This window comes from Balearica regulorum, chromosome 5 (genome assembly GCF_011004875.1).
Source record: "Balearica regulorum gibbericeps isolate bBalReg1 chromosome 5, bBalReg1.pri, whole genome shotgun sequence".
In the NCBI taxonomy this organism is placed as follows: Eukaryota; Metazoa; Chordata; class Aves; order Gruiformes; family Gruidae; genus Balearica; species Balearica regulorum.
The window spans coordinates 47,250,993-47,275,067 of record NC_046188.1 but is presented as its reverse complement, the minus strand read 5'-3'; the positions used below and the strand labels follow the sequence as shown (position 1 = coordinate 47,275,067).

Sequence of the window (24,075 nt, the reverse complement as noted above, 5' to 3'; positions counted from 1 at the left end):
CTGGAAGCTCCACCAGCTCAAAAAGAATAGGTCCTATTCCCCACCTGTATGGACCAGTGTCTCAACTATTAGGAGTAAGCATTCCTTTGCTCAAGAAAGAGGATATAAAGGCTACACACCACGAGGCACCCTGTGGTTATACCTGCGTGACCATGGAGTGGACATGAGGAAGTGGGATAGAAAACCTACCTTGACCCTAGAGACACGAGTACATGAGTTGGAAGAAAAAACAATTACAAAAGGGGATTCTGCCAGGAAAAATGCCACTCCAGTTTCCAGCAGGCAGTTCCCCAGACAGAGGAGAAGGTCTCATCATACTTATGATCCTCTTGAGGGGACTTCTAATCCATTTTTACAAGGATTGAGTAATGAATATGATGAGCAGCATTAGTGGGGCCCTGGCTCCAGCTGTGGAGGAAAGGGACAACTGGATTTATTGGACTGTGTGGATTCAATGGCCTGGTACGTCAGATCCACAATAGTAAAAGGCTCTAGTGGACATTGGTGCACAGAGTACCTAATGTCATCAAGCCATGAAGGGATAGAACCCACCTGTATTTCTGGAGTGACAGGGGGATCCCAACAGTTGACTCTACTGCAGGCTGAAGTGAGTCTAACTGGGAATGAGTGGCAAAAGCACCCCATTGGGACTGGCCCAGGGGCTCCGTGCAGCCTTGGCATAGACTAACCCTGGAGTGGGTATTTCAAGGACTCAAAAGGGTACTGTTGGACTTTTGGCATAGCTGCCTTGGAGATGGAGGAAATTAAACAGCTGTCCACCTTATCTGGTGTCTCGGAGGACCCTTCTGTTGTCGCTTGCTGAGGGTCAAAGAACAACAGGTGCCAATTGCTAGAACCAGGATGCACCAGCAGCAATATCACACCAACTGAGACTCCCTGATTCTCATTCATAAGCTGATTCGTGAACTGGAGAGCCAGAGAGTGATCAGCAGAACTCGCTCACCCTTTAACAGTCCCATATGGCCAGTGCAAACGTCTAATGGAGAGTGGAGGCTGACAGTAGACTACCGTGGCCTGTATGAAGTCATGCTGCCACTGAGTGCTGCTGTGCGAGACACGCTAGAACTTCAGTATGAACTGGAGTCAAAGACAGCCAAGTGGTATGCCGTAACTGATACTGTGAATGTGTTTTTCTCAATCCCTTTGGTGCCAGACTGTAGGCCACAGTTTGCTTTCACTTGGAGGGGCGTCCAGTACACCTGCAATTGACTGCCCCAGGGGTGGAAACACAGCCCTACCATTTGCCATGGACTGCACTGTAACAGGGTGAAGCTCCAGACCACCTGCAATACACTGATCATATGGGACAGCACAGCACGAGACATTTCTGAGAAAGAAGAGAAAATAGTTCAAACCTTTCTGAAAGCTGGTTTTGCCATAAAAGAAAGTAAGGTCAAGGGACCTGCACCAGAGATCCAGTTTGTAGGAATAAAATGGCAAGATGGGTGTCATCAGATCCCAATGGATATTATCAACAAAACAGCCTATGTCTCCATCAACTAGCAAAAAGGAAACATGCTTCTTTGGTGTTGTGGGGTTTTCAAAATTCTTCTGAAAGCCGGTTTTGCCATAAAACGAAGTAAGGTCAAGGGACCTGCAAGGAGATCTAGTTTGAAGGAATACAATGGCAAGATGGGCATTGTGAGATCCCAATGGATGTGATCAAGAAAAGAGCGGCTATGTCACCACCGACTAGCAAAAAAACCCACAGGCTTGCTTAGGCATTGTGGGGTTTTGGAGGATGCATATTCCAAATTACAGTCTGATTGTGAGCCCTCCCTATCAGGTGACACAGAAGAAGAACGATTTCAAATGGGGCCCTGAGCAACGACAAGCCTTTGAACAAATTAAACAGGAAACACTTCATGCAGTAGCCCTTGGGCCAGTCCAGGCAGGACCAGATGTAAAGAATGTGCTCTACACCGCAGCCGGGGAGAATGGCCCTACTCTGGCAGAAAGCACCAGGGGAGACTCGAGGCCAGCCTCTGGGGTTTTGGAGTCGGGGATACAGAGGATCCGAGGCCCACTGCACTGCAACTGGAAAAGAGATATTGGCAGCATATGAAGGGGTTCGGTCTGCTTCAGAAGTAGTTGGTACTGAAGCACAGCTCCTCCTGGCACCCCGACTGCTGGTGCTGGGCTGGATGTTCAAAGGGAGGGTCCCCTCTACACACCATGCAACCGATGCTACATGGAGTAAGTGGGTCGCACTGATCACACAGTGGGCTCAAACAGGAAACCCAAGTCACCCAGGAATTCTGGAAGTGATCATGGACTGGCCAGAAGGCAAAGATTTCAGAATATTGCCAGAGGAGGAGACGACACATGCTGAAGAAGCCCCACTGTATAATAAACTATCAGAAAATGAGAAGCAATATCCCCTGTTCACTGATGGGTCCTGTCACATTGTGGGAAAGCATCGAAGGTGGAAGGCTGCTGTATGGAGTCCTACAAGGTGAGTCACAGAAACTGCTGAAGGAGAAGGTGATTTGAGCCAGTTTGTGGAAGTGAAAGCCATCCAGCTGGCTTTAGACATTGCTGACCGAGAAAAGCGGATGGTGCTCTATCTCTGTACTGACTCATGGATGGTGGCCAATGACCTGTAAGGGTGGTTACAGCAGTGGAAGTAGAGCAACTGGCAGCACAGAGGCAAACTCATCTGGGCTGCCCCATTGTGGTGAGATATTGCTGCCTGGCTAGAGAAGCTAGTTGTAAAAGTATGTCACATATATGCCCATGTACCCAAGAGCTGGGCAAGCAACCTGCAGGTGGATCAGGCTACTAATTCTTTATAGTTTGGTGGGCCCATGACACCTCAGGCCATCAAGAAAGAGAGCACCATGTGCTTACAGTGGTGGAGATACCACCAGATGGCTGGAAATATATCCCATGCCCCATGCCGCCACCCAGAACACTATCGTGGGCCTTGAAAAACAAGTCCTGCGGTGACATGGCACCCCAGAAAGAATTGAGTCAATGGGACTCATTTCCGAAACAACCTCATAAATACCTGGGCCAAAGACCATGGCATTGAGTGGGTATATCATGTCCCCTGTCATGCACCAGCCTCTGGGAAAACTGAATGATACAATGGACTGCTAAAGACTACACTGAGACCAATGGGTGGTGGGACCTTCAAACATTGGGATACACATTTAGCAAAAGCCACCTGGTTAGTTAACACTCGGGGATCTACCAATCGAGCTGGCCCTGCCCAATCAAAACTTCCACATACTGTAGAAGCGGATAAAGTCCCCGTAGTGCACATGAAGATTATGCTGGGGAAGGCAGTCTGGGTTAGCCCTGCTTCAGGCAAAGGCAAATCCATCTGCAGGATTGCTTTTGCTCACGTGCCTGGGTACACTTGGTGTGTGATGCGGAAGGATGGGTAAATCCAATGTGTACCTCAAGAGGATTTGATTTTGGGTGAAAATAGTCAATAAATTAATTTGTATGATGTTAATTGCTAAACAAGCCTGCCATTTTATGTCATCACTACTACAATTGCTGTATGCTGTATCAATGGTATTACAGTAAGAATCACCCAAATTAAGGATGAGTTTTGATGAAACCAAGCAAAGTGCAGTGATGACGGAACTAGAACTGGCTTCAGCAACTAGCACCCGACAACTTCCTCAAAATCGACATCTTCAACCCACATATCATGGGCATGTGCTACGTCAGATATGCCAGCTGCAAGCTCTAGATGCAGCATGCAACAATCCAACACTGCACACCATCTCTCCTGCCCTGAAAGACTGTTATGGAGCCCAGAGTAATGGATTAAATTAACTTAATGAACATTTTAGAGGGATGCCTTAGAGACTAAGGGAATGATATCTTTGTGTGTGTGTATTTATTTATCAAAGACAGGAAAAGTGGTGGTGATTAACTGGAAGTGTAACATCTGAGCATGATGTAGATGGTATAGAATAATAGGTAGATAATGTCCTGGTTTTTGGCTGGGATAGAGTTAATTTTCGCAAGAAGCTGGGAGAGGACACAATCAGGACAGCTGACCCAAAGTAGCCAAAGGGGTGTTCCATACTGTATGACACCATGGTCAGTATATAAAGCAGGCTGGCTGGGGAGGAGGGATCGCTGCTCAGGGATGGGCTGGGCATTGGGTTCTGGGGGTGAGCAAATTGCGTTGTGTATCACTTGCTTGTATATTCTTGTATTAGTATTGTTGTTATTTTCTTCTTTCTTTGCTGTCCTAGTAAACTGTCCTTATCCCAAACCATGGGTTTTATCTTTTTCATCCAATTCTCTTCCTCATCCCAGCAGGGGTAGGGGGGGAGGACTGAGGCAGCAGTCACATGGTGCTTAGCTTTTTTTTTTCCCTCCAGAACACACTGAACCAAGTAGAATTGGCATAATGGTTCTTAGTCATGTAACAGTTTCTTGCATGCACTGTTAGCAAGCATATTGTGTGAATGTCATTTCAGCTGGAGATAGGATTCTTCTGACTTTTTTCTGTAAACTTTGTATTAACTCTTAACTTAATAACCACTTCTGTCCCAACCTCATCTGCTCTTCATCATTTTTACGCAGCTTTGCTTAAAGCAGCAAGACTATTTCACCTGCATGTTTCTTAGTCAGTTTTCTTCTAAATGACCTCCTCCCAAACACATACATTTTGCAAAACAAGGTGCTGTTGAAACCAGAGCAAAGAAACAAAAATCCCTCAAGAATATGAATTAAGAATCCTCCTCAATCCACGCAATTAGTTCATTAATCAATTTAGCCATCGACAGGAGGGAAAAACATAAAAATTGAAGTCTTACTTGAGATCTTGTGAGCCCTTCACTGACAAGATCTACTGAAAAAGATTAAACATGCAGAGATGAAAGTGATGGCCACATAAGCAAGGACTTTATGAGCAGGTGTTACTGTTATCATTATGCACCATGGCTTCTTAGACGAAATATCTTGACGTATCTCACCCAGTGTTTTTGCACTGCAGTTCTATTTCAGCTGTAGTTTATATTTTAATAAAATATCTTTGTTTAAAGAAGTGATTGAGAATCACCACATCTGTAGGTACCTCCCAGTGTCGTTTACCAATGGAGATTAAAAAAAAAAGTCCCACCTCTAGCTGAAATTCAGACTTTAACAAAATGTTCTGGTACTTACTTGTATGTAGTCTGATTTCCAGAGTCGTTAAGCCTTGTTATTTATTGAAATGACGACAGTTCAGTATGGAGAACTTAAAACCTAAATCAAGACATCATTCTTGATCTCACTATAAAACATGATGTAAAAGTAAGTGACTGGAAGCTTGCAAAGAAGTCATGGAATCTTAGATCATTCTGTTTAGTGACTCAGCTGGAGGCCAACATGGTGGTTGGTAAGCATCTCAGACTATATAAAAAACATGCTAGAAGAGTCAGGAGGATTGTAATTTTCCAGGGTGTCACAGTCAAAAAACCACTGCCAAGTCTTACAATCACCATTTTAGGAAGAACTGCAACTAAAGACAAAGGTTATACCATCAGATATGAATGATTCACAGACATAGCTGTGGGCTAAAGAGGGGTTTTTTTTCCCTATCTATCCAGAACTGAATTGGATCAGTGGGCAGCAATTGATCATAACTCCTTCATCTTAAAAAAAAAAAAAAAAAAAAGCTGTTCTAAGTATGATCATGTCAATTCACTAAATGGCAATACATTCCTTTTTTCCTGAGGGAACTCTGAAGTAGGTTTGATCAGGTGCTGCTGTCTTACCTGGAGTGTCTTGCCTCCATACAGAGCCAATATCATCTATGAGACATCAGGCTCAAGAGCAATACACTGTGTTCACACTTCTGTCTTTCACTTCAATCCTCTTCCTCCCACTTACAGCTCTGTATCTAGGCTTTGTTTTTCACATATGAATGTCAGCAGCATTATAAAACTCTTTCTAGAAACACCAATGATTATAAAAAAGTGTCTCATTCTTCCCACACAGGACTAAGAAAATACAATTAATGTGATACTGATTCTAAGACAGTAAACCCTCCTAAGAGTCAAGATAAATTGCGTCAGTTTGGGCTCAACATCACACTAAGTTCACGTGGTTTCCAATTAACACAAAAGCAATAAGCTTACTTTTGTCTGCACACAATATGCCACATATATGTAATTGATTTTAAATGTTGCAATGAAATCAGAAATTAAATCCGAAATCTGTTGCTGTTATTTTTTGACAACATTTCCAAAGTATTTTAGATTATTTTAGCTTAGGTTCAAAGCAACAATAATATTAGTATGTTCATTCCCAGTACTAAATCAATACTTCAGAGGGTCCGGTTCTGATGACATTAACACTCATGTTCCCCTGGTATAGATCCATCAATTATAATTTCCAAGTAGACAGGAGATGAAATAGACAAACACAATCAAAATAAAACACTACTTAGAAGGAAACCCCAGATTTCATTAATGTATTTATTATTCAAATAATTATGGATTTATTCCTGTTACATTAGCTCACTGCAAATTATTTGCACAATCCTTGATTAGCATATCATTGATTATGCAATTTTGAAATGTTTTCTTGGAGGGAAGTGGTTTCCCTTGTTTGTTTACTTCTATTCTTGAGGTACTCAGTTTCATTTAAGAGATCACAAGAGGTGTTTGTTTTCTATCATCTACTGGGAAATATGAAGTGTCAAAAAACCACTGTTGACTAGAATATCTTCTTTTTTTAATGTAGAATCTTAAACAATGCAGGTTTTAATATTTTTATCATGCTTTCACTTGTCCACTTATTCTCTTTTCTATGGATTTTGAAACCATTAATATAGAATACAAAAATACTGTTATGAATTAAAGAATATTTTAAACAAAGCTTTTATTGTTTTACCCGCCTCCAGTTTAACTACAATCAGAAGTGCAAAAGATTTTCATGTGGGAAATACTTTTGTTTAAGCTCTGTCAGGCCTTTACATTTCAATAAAACATTGATGGTTATTAAATGTTCCACAAAAGATATTTCAGACTACTTCAATTATTTTTCCTTTCAATAACATAACTCTCAAACAAAGATAAAAAGGTTCCATTTTTTTTTAAATGTAGCTGTATTTACTAGATGGTTTTCTACTGAATTCTTAATAACTGATTTTGATTAGTGCAGTGTTTTTGCTTTTTAAAAAACTTGTTAATGCATCATATATTATGAAACTCTTATGACAGATGGAAAATACAAAAGTAAAATCAAGATCATGTACTCCTTTCAAAATATAAAAAGCTAATTAAATGTAAATAATTTACATTGTTGTGGAAACTGCTAGTTTATTGGCTCCACAGACTCAAAGAACAGTATCACTTCTTCACAATACAATGTGTTTGGTTACTTTTAATTTAAAGATTGGCTTAAGAAATTAAGTAAAAAACCTGCCTACTTTTAAAGTGTGAATATCTTCACATAAAATTACTTGGTTTTATGCAAGTTAGATAAGGTATATTGCCTTCTGACATAACTTAAATGCTCTAAATCAATTTCTGGATGCACTTAACTGATTCCATGGACTGCGTTAGGATTTAAAATTTGATGCTTTGAGTCATATTAGAGTCTATTAATTATCTAATGCCTGAGTACCTAAACTTGATGGCAAGGATATAGAATCATGAATCATAGAATGGTTTGGGTTGGAAGGGACCTCAAAGATCATCTAGTTCCAACCCCCCTGCCATGGGCAGGGACACCCTCCACTAGACCACCTTGCCCAAAGCCTCATCCAACCTGGCCTTGAACACTTCCAGGGAGGGGGCATCCACAACCTCTCTGGGCAACCTGTCCCAGTACCTCACCACCCTCACAGTAAAGAATTTCTTTCTAACATCTAATCTAAATCGACCCTCCCTTCAGCTTGAACCCATTACCCCTTGTCCTGTCACTACATTCCCTGATAAACAGTCCCTCACCATCTTTCCTGTAGGCCCCTTCAGGTACTGGTAAGCCTCAATTAGATCTCCCCAGAGCCTTCTTTTCTCCAGGCTAAACAACCCCAATTCTCTCAGCTTGTCCCCATAGGAGAGGTGCTCCAGCCCTCCAATCAGCTTTGTGGCCCTCCTCTGGACTCTCTCCAACAGCTTGATGTCTCTCCTGCACTGGAGCCCCCAGAGCTGGATGCAGTACTCCAGGTGGGGTCTCACAGGAGTGGAGTAGAGGGGCAGGATCACCTCCCTCGACCTGCTGGTCACACCTCTTTTGATGCAGCCCAGGACATGGTTGGCTTTCTGGGCTGCAAGCGCACACTGCCGGCTCATGTTGAGCTTCTCATCAATCAATACCCCCAAGTCCTTCTCCTTGGGGCTGTTTTCAATCCATTCCTCGCCCAGCCTGTAGTTGTGCTTGGGATTGCGCCAACCCACGTGCAGGACCTTGCACTTGGCCTTGTTGAACTTCATGCAGTTAACATGGGCCCACCTCTCCAGCCTGTCAAGATCCCTGTGGATGGCATCCCTTCCCTTCAGCGTGTCGACTGCACCACACAGCTTGGTGTCATCAGCAAACTTGCTGAGAGTGCACTCGATCCCACTGTCCATGTTGCCAACAAAGATGTTGAACAGTGCTGGTCCCAGTACCGACCCCTGAGGAACGCCACTCGTCACCGTTCTCCACGTGGACATTGAGCTGTTGACAACAACTCTTTGAGTGCGACCGTCCAGCCAATTCCTTATCCACCGAGTGGTCCATCCATCGAATCCATGTCTCTCCAATTGAGAGACAAGGATGTCGTGCAGGACAGTGTCAAATGCCTTGCACAAGTCCAGATAGGTGATGTCAATTGCCCTTCCCTTATCCACAGACACTGTAACCCCATCATAGAAGGCCACCAAGTTTGTCAGGCATGATTTGCCCTTAGTGAAGCCGTGTTGGCTGTCACCAATCACCTCCTTATTTTCCATGTGCCTGAGCATAGTCTCCAGGAGGGTCTGCTCCGTGATCTTGCCAGGCATGGAGGTGAGACTGACCGGCCTGTAGTTCCCTGGGTCTGCCTTTTACCCTTCTTACATATGGGGGTTCTGTTTCCCCATCTTCCAGTCAGCGGGAACTTCGCCGGAATGCCAGGACTTCTCAAATATGATGGTGAGTGGCCTGGCCACTTCATCCACCAGTTCCCTCAAGACCCCAGGATATACCCCTGAATTTCAATTTCTCTCAATACTGAAGAAATGAAAATAATTTTTTTAAAACTTTTTTTTTAAAATTTACTGACTAAAAGAAAAAAATGTTAAAACTTGAGAGTCTGAAAAATTACTCTCTCACATATAAAGGCAATTAGCAGTGTGTTACGTAGCCATTAAGCAAAAATGTATATTCATGAAATGCCTTACACTAACAAAAGGAAGAAATAACGTATTTAGCCAAACTTAAAACTAACGCTCTAGACTAAAAAATTTAGTAAATCTGTAGGTAAAGGTATTCAGCATTTAGTGATGCAAAACATGCTTATCTAGCTCACAGTTTTCCCCACTGAACTTACTGCTTTTCTGCCTCAGTGAGGCCAAAAAAACCACTCAAACTCCATTTCAGTAAAGCATTTTGATATTCAATACAAATTCAATCTCACACAAAAACTCCTATGAGTAACTATAAAACTTAATGAAATTCACAGCTAATTCATCTGCTACTGGTGGAATAACACTAGGATGTGATTAGTGTAAATAAGACGAGAATAGGTGTTGGGTAGATTGAATTAGAATGCTGAATAGTTTATGATATGAATCCATTAGAATTATACAAGGAAAAGCACGGCAGGATAATATGGAAAAAGTCTGACCTAAGCGAGATGGATTTAGTCCTCAAACAAGAGGTTTTGTCAATTTTTTTCTGGGATTAGTTTTTTTTTATAGACAATGTTCTTTAAACACGGGGGAAAGTTACACATGTAGTTTCTCTCCAGCTGCATGCATGCCTCTCCCTGGCTAAATTACTGGGGGAGGTGGGAGGAGAGGGAAAAGACATTTTGAATACTATCCTTTTAATTTACTCCAACTACTGTGAATTTTTCTCTTTTTCTTCAGAAGGAAGGAAAGTGCTGAGAGATTTTGTTAGACAAACAGAAAGGAGTCACAAACAGATTGAAGGGAAGGAAATGAAGATCCTGACTCTTCAGCTACTCCACAGCCACTTGTGCAAGAGTAGCAGTGAGCATGAACACTGAAAATGTGTCCCAGGCAGTCAGGTCCTAAGGAGCACAGATACAGTCTCATTCAGAGTAAAAGTGAAAAAGCTTCCAAACAAGAAGCTGTTAGACCACAAGCACAAGTAAGATGGAATATAATTTATCTTGAAATCCCACAGAAATTTTTGCATGTTTTTTCTTTCTTGATTACATGATGTTAAAATAAAAGATAAGCCATATCTGGGAATGGATTTTTGTTTTGTATACAAGTTCCTCATTCCAGATCTTCCTTCTACACCAAGAATATCATAAAATGAAATCAGTTGTGATTAATAACTTAATCACAAAGAATTTACAAAAGCATATAGTAATATTGGGCCTCAGCAGGTTCAAATTATTAAACTTTAAACATAATTTCTGCTGAGCTAAAGACACCTTCTACATGGAAGTCCCAGCAATGAGGATGGAATTTGACAGCTAATGATGTGGAAAGAAAGTATATTTTGTAATAAATTTAGAAATTCATCACTTTTTGTTCTTGTTTCTGCCATTTTCCATCTTAAACAGGTGCATTTATTCTGATCCTTAAATCTGACTTGTCCTTAAATCTTTCTTTACAGGTTAATAATTTAAAACTGAAAACCTCATTATTTAAGAGGGACAGTAGGGACAGTACAGAACAGAGACAGTCATTTTTCATATTTACAAATAAGAATCAAAGAACTTGCTGGTGTAGGACTATAACCTGGGCCTCACAACTTATGGCTTTCTGAGTAGGACTTGCGATTCTGTTTGTTTAATAACATCAAACATACTACTTTGTATTACAAGTATAGTCATAAGCATCTTTGATTTAAACAAATTCATTCTTTGCTCAAAGTTATGTCAGAAAATTGGATCTTCTTTAATCAGGCCTTAGAAGTAAAATTACAGATATTCTATTTACTGTAATTTGAGTTTACTGTTACTTATTTTCCTTCCAACAGTTGTACCCAACCTCTACAAACAGGGCCAGGAACCATATCCTTTACAGGAAACTAGTGTTCTTCTCATGACAACAAGGTAAGCAATAAATCCCAGAGCTACAGTTTGGCAAGGGAACAAAGATTTTTAACTGATTGGTTTTCACAAACTGAAGAACCACAGCACCTCTTTCAAGCCTCCCCCACTTGGCTTAAATCACTGCCAAGCCTTTGTTAAACCCTGATTAGAATTAGATGGTAAAAAAATAATGTTTTCAGTTCTGGATGAGAATAATGGTTTGAACAAAAAGCTCTGTTCCCTAGGAAAGCCTGTGCAAAACCAGAACAACATCACAAAATAAGTTTTGTTCCCCAGAAGACACAATCATGTACAGCACAAGCTCACCATTCTATACCATGTTGTGTTATTCTGCAAATTATTTCAAGGTCATTTTCACTTTGAAGACTCTTCATTGTTAAAGTGATCTCTACTAAATTGTTGTTGTAGATGTGACAACCATACTTTTCATTCCTGTATCACAGACTGAAGAGCTGTGTCACTAACAGCATCCCATAAGTGCCTGCAAGGGCTCGTCTCTGAGAAACCTTCCAGAAATTCCACTGATGGAGGTCATTTGTAGAGATGCCATGACCACAAGTATTTATGTATGTATGTATGCATCTCCCTGCTTTTGTTTTATGTATGTCTGTACAGGACTTAGAAGAAGAAGAGGAAGACAGTCTCTTAGTGGGTGTTGGTTGTTTTTCCATCCACTCTCCCTCAGTTTCCAATCACTATGGGACAATCACTCTTATCTCTAGAGTGGCACAATGTCTTCCATCCATCCTTTAGAAAGTCTGAGTAACTTGGAGAGAAGTGATGGTGTAGCATTGGAAAGGCAAATGGTAACCAGACTCCAGCAGATTAAGCGGAGAGCTATAATTGTTCCCTAGATGAAGTCAAATTTTTAATTCCATGCTCACTGTGCAACTCTTCAGTTAATTATGTATTTCCTACAGTGATCCAGTTCAAATCTAGTTAAATTAAACATATATTAATGAACTGTTATTAGCCAGGACTAAAACTGAACCACAACAGCTTAAGTCACAGCTGAACTTGAACTGGAACTGAAGAATTTGCTTGGTTTGATTCCCTAAAAATGAGTTATATTTCATTGTTTACCTCTAATTTAGATCATGAAGCTCACATGGAGAATTTTGGGAGCAATCAGATGTAAATAAAGGATATAGGAACTTATCCATCATCTAGACTCATAATCTTGATGTTCTCTGTAACTCAGCCTTCACAGCAGCAAACTGTAGAATGCTCTAATGTATTCGGAGGAATCAAGAGCTTTTAAAACATTTCCACAGAAAGGAAGAAGGTAGGTTATCAAGCTTCTAGCCTCCTGATGAGAACACAGGCATGACATGTCAGAAAACTACGGTCAAGTCCTGCTCCTCCTGAATTGGGGCATAAATTTTCACTTGAAGGTCATTTGAAATCAGGCAGGACAGCATCTCTATCTCATCCCCACTTGAAATCCTTAATTTTGTACTACATATTCATGTTTTCATGATAGATGTTTCATAGAAATCAGTTCCGTTCCACTGCAGAGTTCAGCTGCAGTGAAAGAGTATTTAGATGCAAATTCTACTGGACAAAAATGTGCTGACCTGCCAAAGCACTCAAACAGGAGTCAGTCTACATTTTCCTTTGCAGTTTACTGACAATGTGGTTGTTTGTAACTGTATAGAGCAGTAAAGCTCTTATCAAAGCTTTTTGGTTTGTCTCTTGATCACTGAATTCTTCCATCCTGATCCCTTGACCCTATGGCAGTTAAACATGGACATTCTTTCGAATCTCATAGCTTTTTGTCATGCTCACCTTTCCATTGTACCTCTATTCCTATCGTTTACACACCATCAAACAAATTTCTCTTTCTCACATTAGAACACCTAAAGATCTTTCAACATCTGAAGTTTTCTTGCTATACTCCCCTGATTTCTCTCCCCCAATAATCCTCTGTATATTCACATTTAATAACTTCCAGAGGATTTTATATTTATATATACACATACATACATATACAGTACCATCTTATCAATTTAAAAAACATTTCTAAGCTGCTTTATCCACAGTCCTGACAGACCACGTACATCTGGCATCAGTTAGGTTAGTAGCACCTGTTGCCATCAAGACCACTGCTATCAGTAATTATGGATTCCCCACATGTCATTACTGTAACCTCAACCCTTTGCCTCTTTCCTGTTTGCCTGTTCAGTATCTTCTCATGTTTTATCTAAAGCTACGACTGGGAGTAATTTTGGGGAGGGAATATCTTTATTCTCTGCCTATCTAGTACCTAGTATAATGAAGCCTTTTTTTAAATTTGACTCTTCAGACAATACTTCAACAGAAATAATAATAACAATGCTCCTAAATCCATGCTGGTGATGGATGATTGCCTAATTCCAAATCATACTCAGGCACTCGTGAAGGTACTTGTGCAGCAATTCTGATCATTATCACACAAGTCAATAGCATGGTCTCAGGTGGGATGACATAACATGCAAAAATTCTACCTGACCACCAGCACCACAAATTTGAAAATGACTGTTCAAGGCTGATGTTTGAAGAAGTTTTAGAATCTGTTCACACCTTACACTGCCATTTATTCACTATTTCAGTGGGAACTGGACAGAAGCAATGAGTTATCTTGCTTTAGCTTGTAACAAAAGTAGCTGAGCCCTGGAAGAGTGATCAGTAATATCAAACTTGGGACCACATTGCAGACCTTCCTTTAGGGCTAGTCTACATCGCTACTTTTCTACTTCAATTGCAAAATTTCTCCATGTATAATTCAAGGATTTTTTTGTGGTTGTTTGCCCAGGATTTCTACATGTCTAATTTTGTAGTAGAAACTCTTAGTTGACTTCTGGACATCCTGGAGACATCTGCTTTACATGTAGCTATCTAATCCACAATTCATCCATAAGGAATCCAATGTTAATTGGAAATATAGAGTATCATACTTATTTCTGTTGTGGACCTATTCAAGAAAAGAATACTTTTTTTAACAATTTGTAGTGGCTAAAAGCCATACGCCAAAGAACAAAGACACTAGCTGTCAATTTATATGTTACTGCAATGGTTTTGCAGTGTCCAGTTATGCAGACCACACATAAATTCTGCTGAAAAAGATACAGAAAGAATCTTTTGGCTGGAAACAACAAATCAGAAGCTCCTTCCATACAAACATCAGAGACAGAAATGAATGATTGTGCCATTCAATCCATTCTACCACCACCCCACCACCAAATACAGTTCCTTACAGGCTATTTTCAAAAGTGTTTTGTTCAGTTGTAAACTTACATATTTCTGTTATAATAAGATATAGGCAAAGAGAGAAAAACTAAAACTAAGATTCACATAGAAAAGCCCAGTTTAGTAACACAAAGTTGCAGATACATTTTTCTCTATTCCTTTCAGCAGTATTTGGCCAAACTTCCATTGATCTCCCAGTTATTATTAGCTAAAACATTCATCTGGCTTTTCACCACTGTTACAGCCACAGGCATCACCTTAAATAAGCTGCAATTGAACATGACATTTAATGTCAAGCTCAGCACTGCTAACGCAATTGTGATTGTCTCCAGAACAACCTGTAACATGACCCCCTTTCTGATGTATGTGAGCTGTATATCCCTCTTTCCATCCTATTCAATATTCCTGGCCCAGACATTCTACATGGCTAATGCTGAGTATCTTTGTTTCCTCCATCTCATCTCCAAAGCAAGCTGTTAGTGCAATTTGCTCAACCCTACTTTCTCTTCCTCTAGTGCTTGACAGAAATAGACCCACATCTGCAGTCTCACGTGCAAATGCAACAGTCAATTTTTCCCTTGGTCAATGAGTGTTGTATGCTTTTTTAATTTATGAGGAGAAATAAAGAAAATTTATGCCCTTCCCCATGAATGATTCAAAAATTATGAACACACTTTTGTCTGGGCATAGCAGAGAGGGTCCAGACAGTACATGAGTTACATCAATGCAGGGAAAAGCAAGTAGAAGACTTCACTGAATTGCAACATCTCAACAATTTCTTTTTCACAGGGACACACAAATAAACCTTTCTGCAAATGCATTTTGTGACAGAGTAAGATATATTTGTATCAAATTATGATCTTATAATCTACTGCACTGCAGATGGTAACAAGGGGAAAGTGCAAAGCACAGTATTGAAAGACTGTCAAAGAAAAGCTCCTTTTAGGTTACCTGGTTTACTCATAGTTCACCATCCTTATGTATAAGTGTCCTGGAACAATTTTTTGCTATTTATAGATCTGCAGTAATGATGGAATTCAAAGAAACCCATTAGAGTTCAGTAAATATGAGACAGACTCTGAGAAGAAAGAGTAGCATCCTCTTATCCCCATTTCAAGAATGAATTGCAAGACAGAAAACACGAAGGACAGCTTGAAAATTTTTTACAACCCCTACTTCCAGACAGATAAGATACCTGTCTGTAATGCTGTTGTTTCATAGTTCAATAAAAGGTGAAAATCTCTCTAGGCATACCAGGTTGTCTTGTTGTGACAAGAACAGTGTTCATCTTAATTGGACCTGTAATGGGGCATGATAATAGTTTGGGTGTGTGGCTGCCATTTCTTCATGTAAGGAACACTTGAGGTGGCTCTGTTGAAACGAGTATAAAAATCTCAAGAAATTTGGGTACTCGTAAATAGTCCTTTGTATAATTTTCTGTTATTCTAGAGATGAATATCTTGGTGAACATAGTACACAGACATGAGATACAGAAAATGAACTGTTAAAAATATCCATGTGCTTTGGCCAATAGCAACATACACTCAGAAACTTAATGAAACAATTCTCACTTACAGATGGCAGGAAACAAGTAGCCAGCACTTTCTGTAATAACTTAGACCTTTACAGGGGGGTGATTTTAACCCTATTTGAATACCATTTGGGGACTAATCTCTGATTTAGCACTGTGTTTGCGTTTGGAATAAAACAGATTTCACCCTATTCTCTCAGTTTCTGATGTCCCATAGAACAACATAAAGAAATGTGGTCAATCAGTATAATACATTAATTCCACCAAGGACAAAACCTTACTCTTCTGCAACTATTTTGGTGTTTCATATTTTCACCATTCACCACCAAGGGATTTAAATAGAAAAATCAATAGCTACAGCAAAATCCCAGCATGGCTATTATGCTGTTTATCCTGCTGTAGGTTAAAACTCAGCTTGAAGGGATAAAGTAATGAGGTTGAGGCAAAATGGTGGTGTTTGGTTTTTTTTACTTATCATTGTCAGCAATGCTGGATGGATAACTTAGAACAGAAAAGAAACAGTTTTTTCTAATTATAATGGCATACTGAAGTTGCCTGGATTCCACTGGAAGCCAAATCTCTGACTGAGAATGTCTCTTGTATAGTGGTTCACAGGGGCACCACAAAGAAACCTACAGGGCCAAATTTGGTCTTTGTTGCAATGAAGATTAATTACTTTTAGAAATAATGGATATGGCTTACTGGAGTCTGGATCTTATCCTGGAGGAAAGGTAAAAACTTTTTAAAAGTCTGAAATAAAGCGTAAACGTTACCATAATCGATCGTGCATCAAAACTTACATCAAGGCTTACCAAGGAATCAAGTGGGAAGCTTGAACTACAATATTGTTGATTAATGGGACTCTGACTTTTGTGAAAGATGGGGACAACAACTTGTCCTCTTATTTGTGTTTTCTGTTTTTACCAGCATCTTTCTTGTTCCCTCAATTTACACCAACTGTTATTCTTCAAGAAGCTCATTTCTTGTAAACATTCTGTTTTGCCCTCAGTCACGACAAGTTCTTGAATATATTCATTGGATAATTTGGTTCAGTTCAGTGAACTAGACCATATTCCTGAAAGCCACTGGTTTGAAGTAATTATTTTCCCACTTTTCCCAATTCTTTGTTTATTCTGTCTCACAAACTTTTTCTCAAGTCAGTCTGCTTTTAAAACAACTTCCCCTTTTCTTAAATCCCTTATCTACAGTCCTTTTAAAATCATTGCTAAACATACTACCAACAATTGCATGAATTCTAAAGGTGGGGGCTTTTACAATGGCCTCAAAGTGCTTTATAATTTTTTCTTTACAAGTTCAGTAATAATTTGTGTGTGTGTACAAAACAATGAAAGCTTTCTTTATTAAAACATGATAGAACTGTTCAAGCAGACAATTACTAATTACTGTAATGTACGTAGTAATCATTGAATAAAATGCTACATACAACTTAAAACTCATAGAGCGTTTTTTAAATCTAATTAGAAACTATGCTGAGCACCTAAAACACATCATCTGATGAAGAAAAAGGTGTTTAAATCCAGGTATCCATTTAATTGTAGCAAGGGGAGATTATTTTGAACAGGCAGGGCTGTTTTATAGTACAATACACATTTATTTATTTATTTATTTATTTATTTAAAATAAAGATAAAATAGTGAGACAAACTATTAAAAAATTCTCCCTGAATTAAGCTATTGTACATCAGATTCTTGAAAATATAAATGTTAAAAATGGCAGGGTGGAGAAACTTATAATGAAAATAGGGAAAGACTATCAATGATGGTAACTCTAGCAGGTGACTCTACAGTTAGACTAGATTTTTTCCCCTCAGCCAATTATAGTCAGCACTGCATTCAGTCAAAAAGTACAAATTTAGAAGTAATGCCAACATACCATTGATTTCTGCATATTTCCTGGTACAAAGCAGGAATTACCACATTCTTTTTAATACCAGGGCAAGTGGGAGAAAGGAAGAGAGTAAGTAAATATTTAGTCCTTCAATGAGCCACCATCTAGTATTATCTTCACTAGACAGCAGTTTTTAGCCACTGCCCATGGACCCCACTCTCTCCAGGTGAGGGGGGCATCCACCTTCAAAAGTATAGATACCCTATGTATATACAAAAAATATAGTCAGATTCTCATCTGACCTAAACTATTATAGTTTCATATAAGTCAATAGCATTGACATGGTTCCACTAAGGGTAATGAATTTATGTTTCTTCAAACTTTATTTATGATTGTTTTCTTCTCTTGAGGAGAACGTAAGTACTACGACATTTCAAAGGTATATATAGAAAAAAGAAAATGTCTGTTCTTAGCTTTTCACAAAAAAACCCCAAAACCTAAAAAAAAACCACTCCCAACCCCACACTAGTATAGGAAGTAATGGATTGCCTACTTTTTAGGAGTATGAGATTAGTTACAGTTCCTTCAATCAAATACTTTCAGGTATCTGGAAGTGAGGAGCATTTGCATTAAATGGTGAAAGAGAAATATTACTAGGTTGGCTTAGGCAGTAAATAAGCAAAGCAGCAGTGCATAACTGTGGTATATGTGATCTCTGTATGTTAGCATATGAAGCATCCAGTATTAGAATAAGTTGTGGCACTGGAACTTAGCAACAGAAAACCATGACACAAGCCAGAAAAGCTAGGCTGCAAAATGATCATTTCAGAAGCTATTTTTAAGCAGGCTCAATACTCAAGACAACACCACTTCCCCTCCGCCCCCCAAAAGAGATGGAGAAAATGAAATGTCAGCAATCAACAGAGCCAATATAGATTTGATGTAACATCTGACAGCATTTATGTTAACAGCACTTTCTCATCCTACTGTCCAAATATGCTGTCAAAGCTCCTCATGCAACTGGGACAATATCTCACTATGGTTGTCTCATCTTCAGATAAGAATCTCCTGACAAAAATTTGTACTACAGAAAATGTAGAGTTAAGCTTTCTTGTTTACCAGTGAATTCGATTCTTGAGGAATCTATGATCCAAACTTAAGTTAGAGCAAAGATTAGTTTGCTGCCACTTCTTTGAGCCAATTGGACATATGATGTTCTATTAAAATTTCAGAACAGCTGATCATAAGGCGTTTAAGGAGGTTTGATCCCATTCTGTTTCACTGAACATTAAACATTATATTTCTATCCTTCTAAAAAAAATTCTGCCCCAATAAGTTTGTATATCATGAAAGATACTTTAAGCCAACAACAAAAGATGAACAGACAACGAAAACATTTCCACTTACTGCAAAACCTTTCACTTAAATGCCATAATTATATGTCCAACTTATTGGAGAATTATTTCTGTTCACCTCAAGCACCCATACCAATGTTTTTAGTCAGGAAGCAGAAGTATATCGCTATGGGGTCAATGAACACACAAATGTCTCACTTATATTAAATACAGGAAATGAACACTGACTCTTTCTCATAAATTTGAGATTCTCCTACTAGATAGCAAGAAGCTTGTATTACTGGCTTAATGAATAAGCTCCTTTTTTTTTCTAATGGTGAGTTATGTTAGTTAATTCTTCTATGTAGGTGACTTAAAATACTGCAGTACATTCATGTTAAGAGAAGGGAAGAGGATGCACATGAGAAGATCTGGGTGATTTTTTTTTTCAATCAGACACTATATTAATTTGGGAGAAGAGGTGAATTCATATGGAAGTCAGCTGTAGATTTTTATTAAAAAAAAAAAACTTTTGAAAACCATAGGTATTTTTCACATTCAGATTATAAATGATTCCTATTTTGGAATTATTTTCTGTTGAAATTTGTCTAGATTTAAGTTATGAAAAGATAAGATACTTCTGAAACGCAAAGTGAAAAAGATCAGTCAAGGCTTATTTTACTTCGATTTTCTGATTACTGAATAGCTCTGATCTGCAAATTTACTAATTTTTAAATTATTTTTAAAACTGTAAAAAAACCCTAAATCTTCTTACTGCTTTAATGAGGAATGTTGCTTTTTCTTTCTCCACTGGGCAGAAATAGAATTGCTGGGTAGAAGAATTCTGTTCTCATGTTAGCCTTTTTTTGACATGGTGAATATTGGGAATATTTGCTTGCCTTTTGTCTATTGAAAATATACTAGACAAATAATCCCAATAATATATGCTTGTATGTTTCCTAAGGCGCCATATGGCTGGAAAGCGCAGTCCCTGATAGTGTCAGAATCTCCCACAAAAACATCGTGTGGTGCACTTGGAATACCAAATCAGAGTATTTTACACTTAACTCTTGAAAGTTGTCTTAAATGTGTAGTTCAGGATATCACTACCCCTAAATTATTTCATGTAATTTTAATATAATCAATAGTTAAATGAATGCATTCATGTTTGCTAACCTTGTAATAGGTAACTGCTTCACTTTTCAGATCCAAGGGGCCATTTCCTTCCCATGGATTTCAGTCCACCTCCTTCAACAGTACTGAAACATCTTGTACAGAGGATGCAAGAACTGGATGAGATTTTTTTTTCTTGCCCTACTAATATATTCCTTTTCTTGCTTCAAAAATATTTTCTAACCAAACAGTCAAGAACTTCTCAACAGGCTCAGCTGGGGGCAGCTAAAATATTTCTTTTTGCCATCTTGATGTTATTTTTTGTTTTTCTTAAGCTAAATTTGCCAGTATTTCAAACTAAAAACTGCTATTCAAAAAATATTTTGAACAGGACATTTTAACACTTTTAGAAATCCTCTCCATTCTATATATTATTTCAAGTTCATTGATTCATCAAAACTATTTCTGATGTGAGCAATTTAGTTTCAGCAAATAAACAACTTTAGCAAAGATGCAAAATGAGAGTAATTTTCTGTTTTTCAGAATAAACTTTTCACCTCTGAGAAATGAAATTGTAAAACCTACTTGTCCATATAAAAACAGCAAGATCAGGCGGTATTTCTTAGGACTTATATACTACTTTAGAAATCTCCATGCACTGTATGAAGTACCAAGATTAATGTCTCACACTAGCGCATACTGCAGATAGTCACAATCAAGACCTGTTCTAAAGTTTTAATGAATTTGAAACTTAGAATGCATAGACACAAGTTTTTAGCATTTGAGAGTACAGACACCACGCTTAGCTATAGACGTAGTGATACAGCTGCAAAATTGCTTCATATCTCCACCCACATTTTGAGAAGAATAGAACGTGGTTTTAGAAATTAAAGCATTGCTTAGTCTTTATGAAACAATTAATTGTTTCTTTTATGATTCTGTGACTTCCAGATGATGTGGCTACCTACTGCAACTGATGAATGACTGCATCCATGATGTCTGTATCTGGATTGCTGAAACACTTGCTAAGGAATACAACTGTAAGTAATTAGAGCAACAAGTTGCTTAAGTCTAGACTGTCTGCTTCAGCAGTCAGTGGCAGCATAGCCAATGTTAACTATTGTTAACATTAACTACTGTTCTACTCCATCCTGACAGCAAAGGTCTTTCAAAAATGCCATGTCCTTTCATACAGTAATGACTTCCTACTGCATACAGTTACAAACTATGATAGGTTGTTATATAGCAATAGAGAAGTAGAGATGCTATATGTTAGTAGTGTGGAATCTATTTCTTAAGTGGATAGTATATATGTAATAATAAATACAATGATACAATACATTTAAAAACACCATGTGTGGTTGGACCAGCAAGTAGTAGACATTGTAAAATTATGTGCATTTCTTTCTTTTATGTCTTTGCACATTAGTTTTACTAGAGTTTGGAGGAAAAAAGAGGTACAGCATGACTTCCTACACAAGAACACTCAATCTTGGAAGTTGCTTAAAAACTTATAAAGCTATTAAGTTTTAAAATCATTAATCCACACAATGGAAAAGCTGTCTTTTACCAGAGCAGAGCAAAGCATGACGATATTTAAAAAGTGACTTAATTCCCAGTAAAGATTTGCAAGGGTCTGAGGGTCTGTGACATATGATATCAGTGAGCTCTGACAGGAAGACAAGCAGAGAGGGAAGCCTGGAAGTGTCTCTATAGAAGGTTAGTCTAAGGTCCTCACATAAATGGTCAGATACCTGGGCAAATAAGGACTTAAAAAAGACTTTAAAAAGAGGTAATTGTTTAAGATACACTCTCTTCAAAATACTTTAGCATTAAACAAATATAGCTTTGTCTTTATGAAATTATTTGATTATAGACTATCACGGTCATAATTCAAGGGGGAAGGGAATTGCAGAGCCTGGACCCAAATCAGACCTGCTGAACAATCTAAGCTGAAGAACACAAATGCCTTCTGTGAACTGTTTCGACCACACACGGTGGACATCATCAGAGTGCTAAACTTGAGACACATGGCTTTAATTAATCCACTAATGACAACACTTACGTGCAGTCTTGATATCTCGCTGGTTAGGTCGGACACCTAGTTGAGACCCTCCATGCCTTTAGAAAATAAACAATGTTTACCATCTCCCTGCCGTGTCAGCAATCAGTGTTTAATAAGTATTTTTATTCTCTAGGAAGGCAAAAAAAACCCATAACCACTACATGTCTTAAATCAACTTTCATGGTTCTACAAGCTAGTTATCAAATGCGATGTATATTGGAATAATTTCTTCTACCACTGAATGAAAACATAGTGACTATGTAACATCATACAATAGAAAATTGATAAATATGTGATCAACCAAGTAAACATGAGGGGAAAAAAAAGCCATTATGTCACGTACAATTCATGGTTTGAGCTTGAATTTCAAATCTTGTCTGAAATGCAGAATCCATTATACCTGATGAAGCCAAAATAGAGCAATGATAGAAAAGAGTTCACCACTCGCATCTTGCAAGTCTCATACATCTTGACCATCACAGTACAATAGTTCATACAAACAAGAAAAGGATCTTGCTAGGCAAGAAGAATCTCTAAACTGATTATTTCTGTGTAGAACCTTCCATTGTGTAAAAGCTGATTCTCTCACATAGTTTTCACCCAATAATATCAAGGTCCTTACTTAAGTCCCTTTTACATATACCTTCAGAGACTATGATGTGTTCCACTTCAAAATATAGAAAACTAGAACAAAATCATATCTGGATCATGACTATTAGCTTTACCTAAATTCCCTCTCTGAAACAGACAAAAAAGCCAGTCATAGATTTGAAAGTAGGTACACATGTTAGCAGAGCAGGAAGCCCAACAGGATTTCGGCACATAGCTCATAAAGGTACACAGGTTGCTGAGTTCAGCTCCACAGACTTAAGAGACCTGTGGCTTTGTGTTCTTCATCATGTTCTTCACCTCTTCAATTCAAAGCCTATCTGCATGTGTTTTGGAGCAGTTTTATTAGCTTAACGTGGAAACATCAATGAAATAGATATGGCTAGACTGAGTGACATAAGAGTGACAGTGAAGAACAGTGACAAGAGAAAAGTGTACTTTCTGAGTAAAGGATTACAAGGCTTATCTGGCAGATGTACCTTATTTTCAAAGTCAGGGATTCAAAAATCTAAACAGATTATCTATAGAAATTAATTTTAAGACATTTTACCTCTAAACTATTTAACCTAATAGTACCTAGTATAATGACAATATCTACTTCAAGGCCGCATGCAGTTTATGAACATAGCAACTCCAAGAACAACCAAGTGAAATAATTCTGCATGAGGAATCAATTCACTACATGGCTGCTGAACCCGTGAATGAAATGAAGGGGAAAAAACGAAAGGCCTCAGAACTATAAATCACCCCTTTACACACTTTTCTCAATTTTCTCTGTCACATCAACTGTCCTATTGTTTTGGTTTTAGCTCATTCTGTTGGCTTTGAGCAGCCAATAGGATAGTTCATTTAAGACAAAATAAAGAAGGAACCAAACACATCTATATTTATTTGCCTGAACTAGATCAAAGTAGTTAAATTTCTGTTGTTTTTTCCCCCCTCAACTCAGTATATTTATAAACCAACACTAATCTTGCACAGAAATGGTCTCTAACAGTTTACCCTGCTTTATTTGGGGAAGGATCAGATGAAAAAGGCCATTGTCTCAGTGGAGCACTCAGAGTTCATTAGTGAAAAGGACAGGCACGTCCAAATAACTATCCTTACATAAACTCAGTAAATTGTCTGAAATTATGATTTGTGTTGG

At 38.5% G+C, this 24,075-nt stretch overlaps 1 protein-coding gene across 5 annotated transcripts in view; it reads right to left on the bottom strand.

The window, feature by feature from the left end:
- Positions 1 to 24,075, bottom strand: part of LRRC4C (leucine rich repeat containing 4C) — a 571,899-nt gene that overhangs the window by 182,659 nt on the left and 365,165 nt on the right. The gene's annotated exons all lie outside the window — the stretch shown is intronic.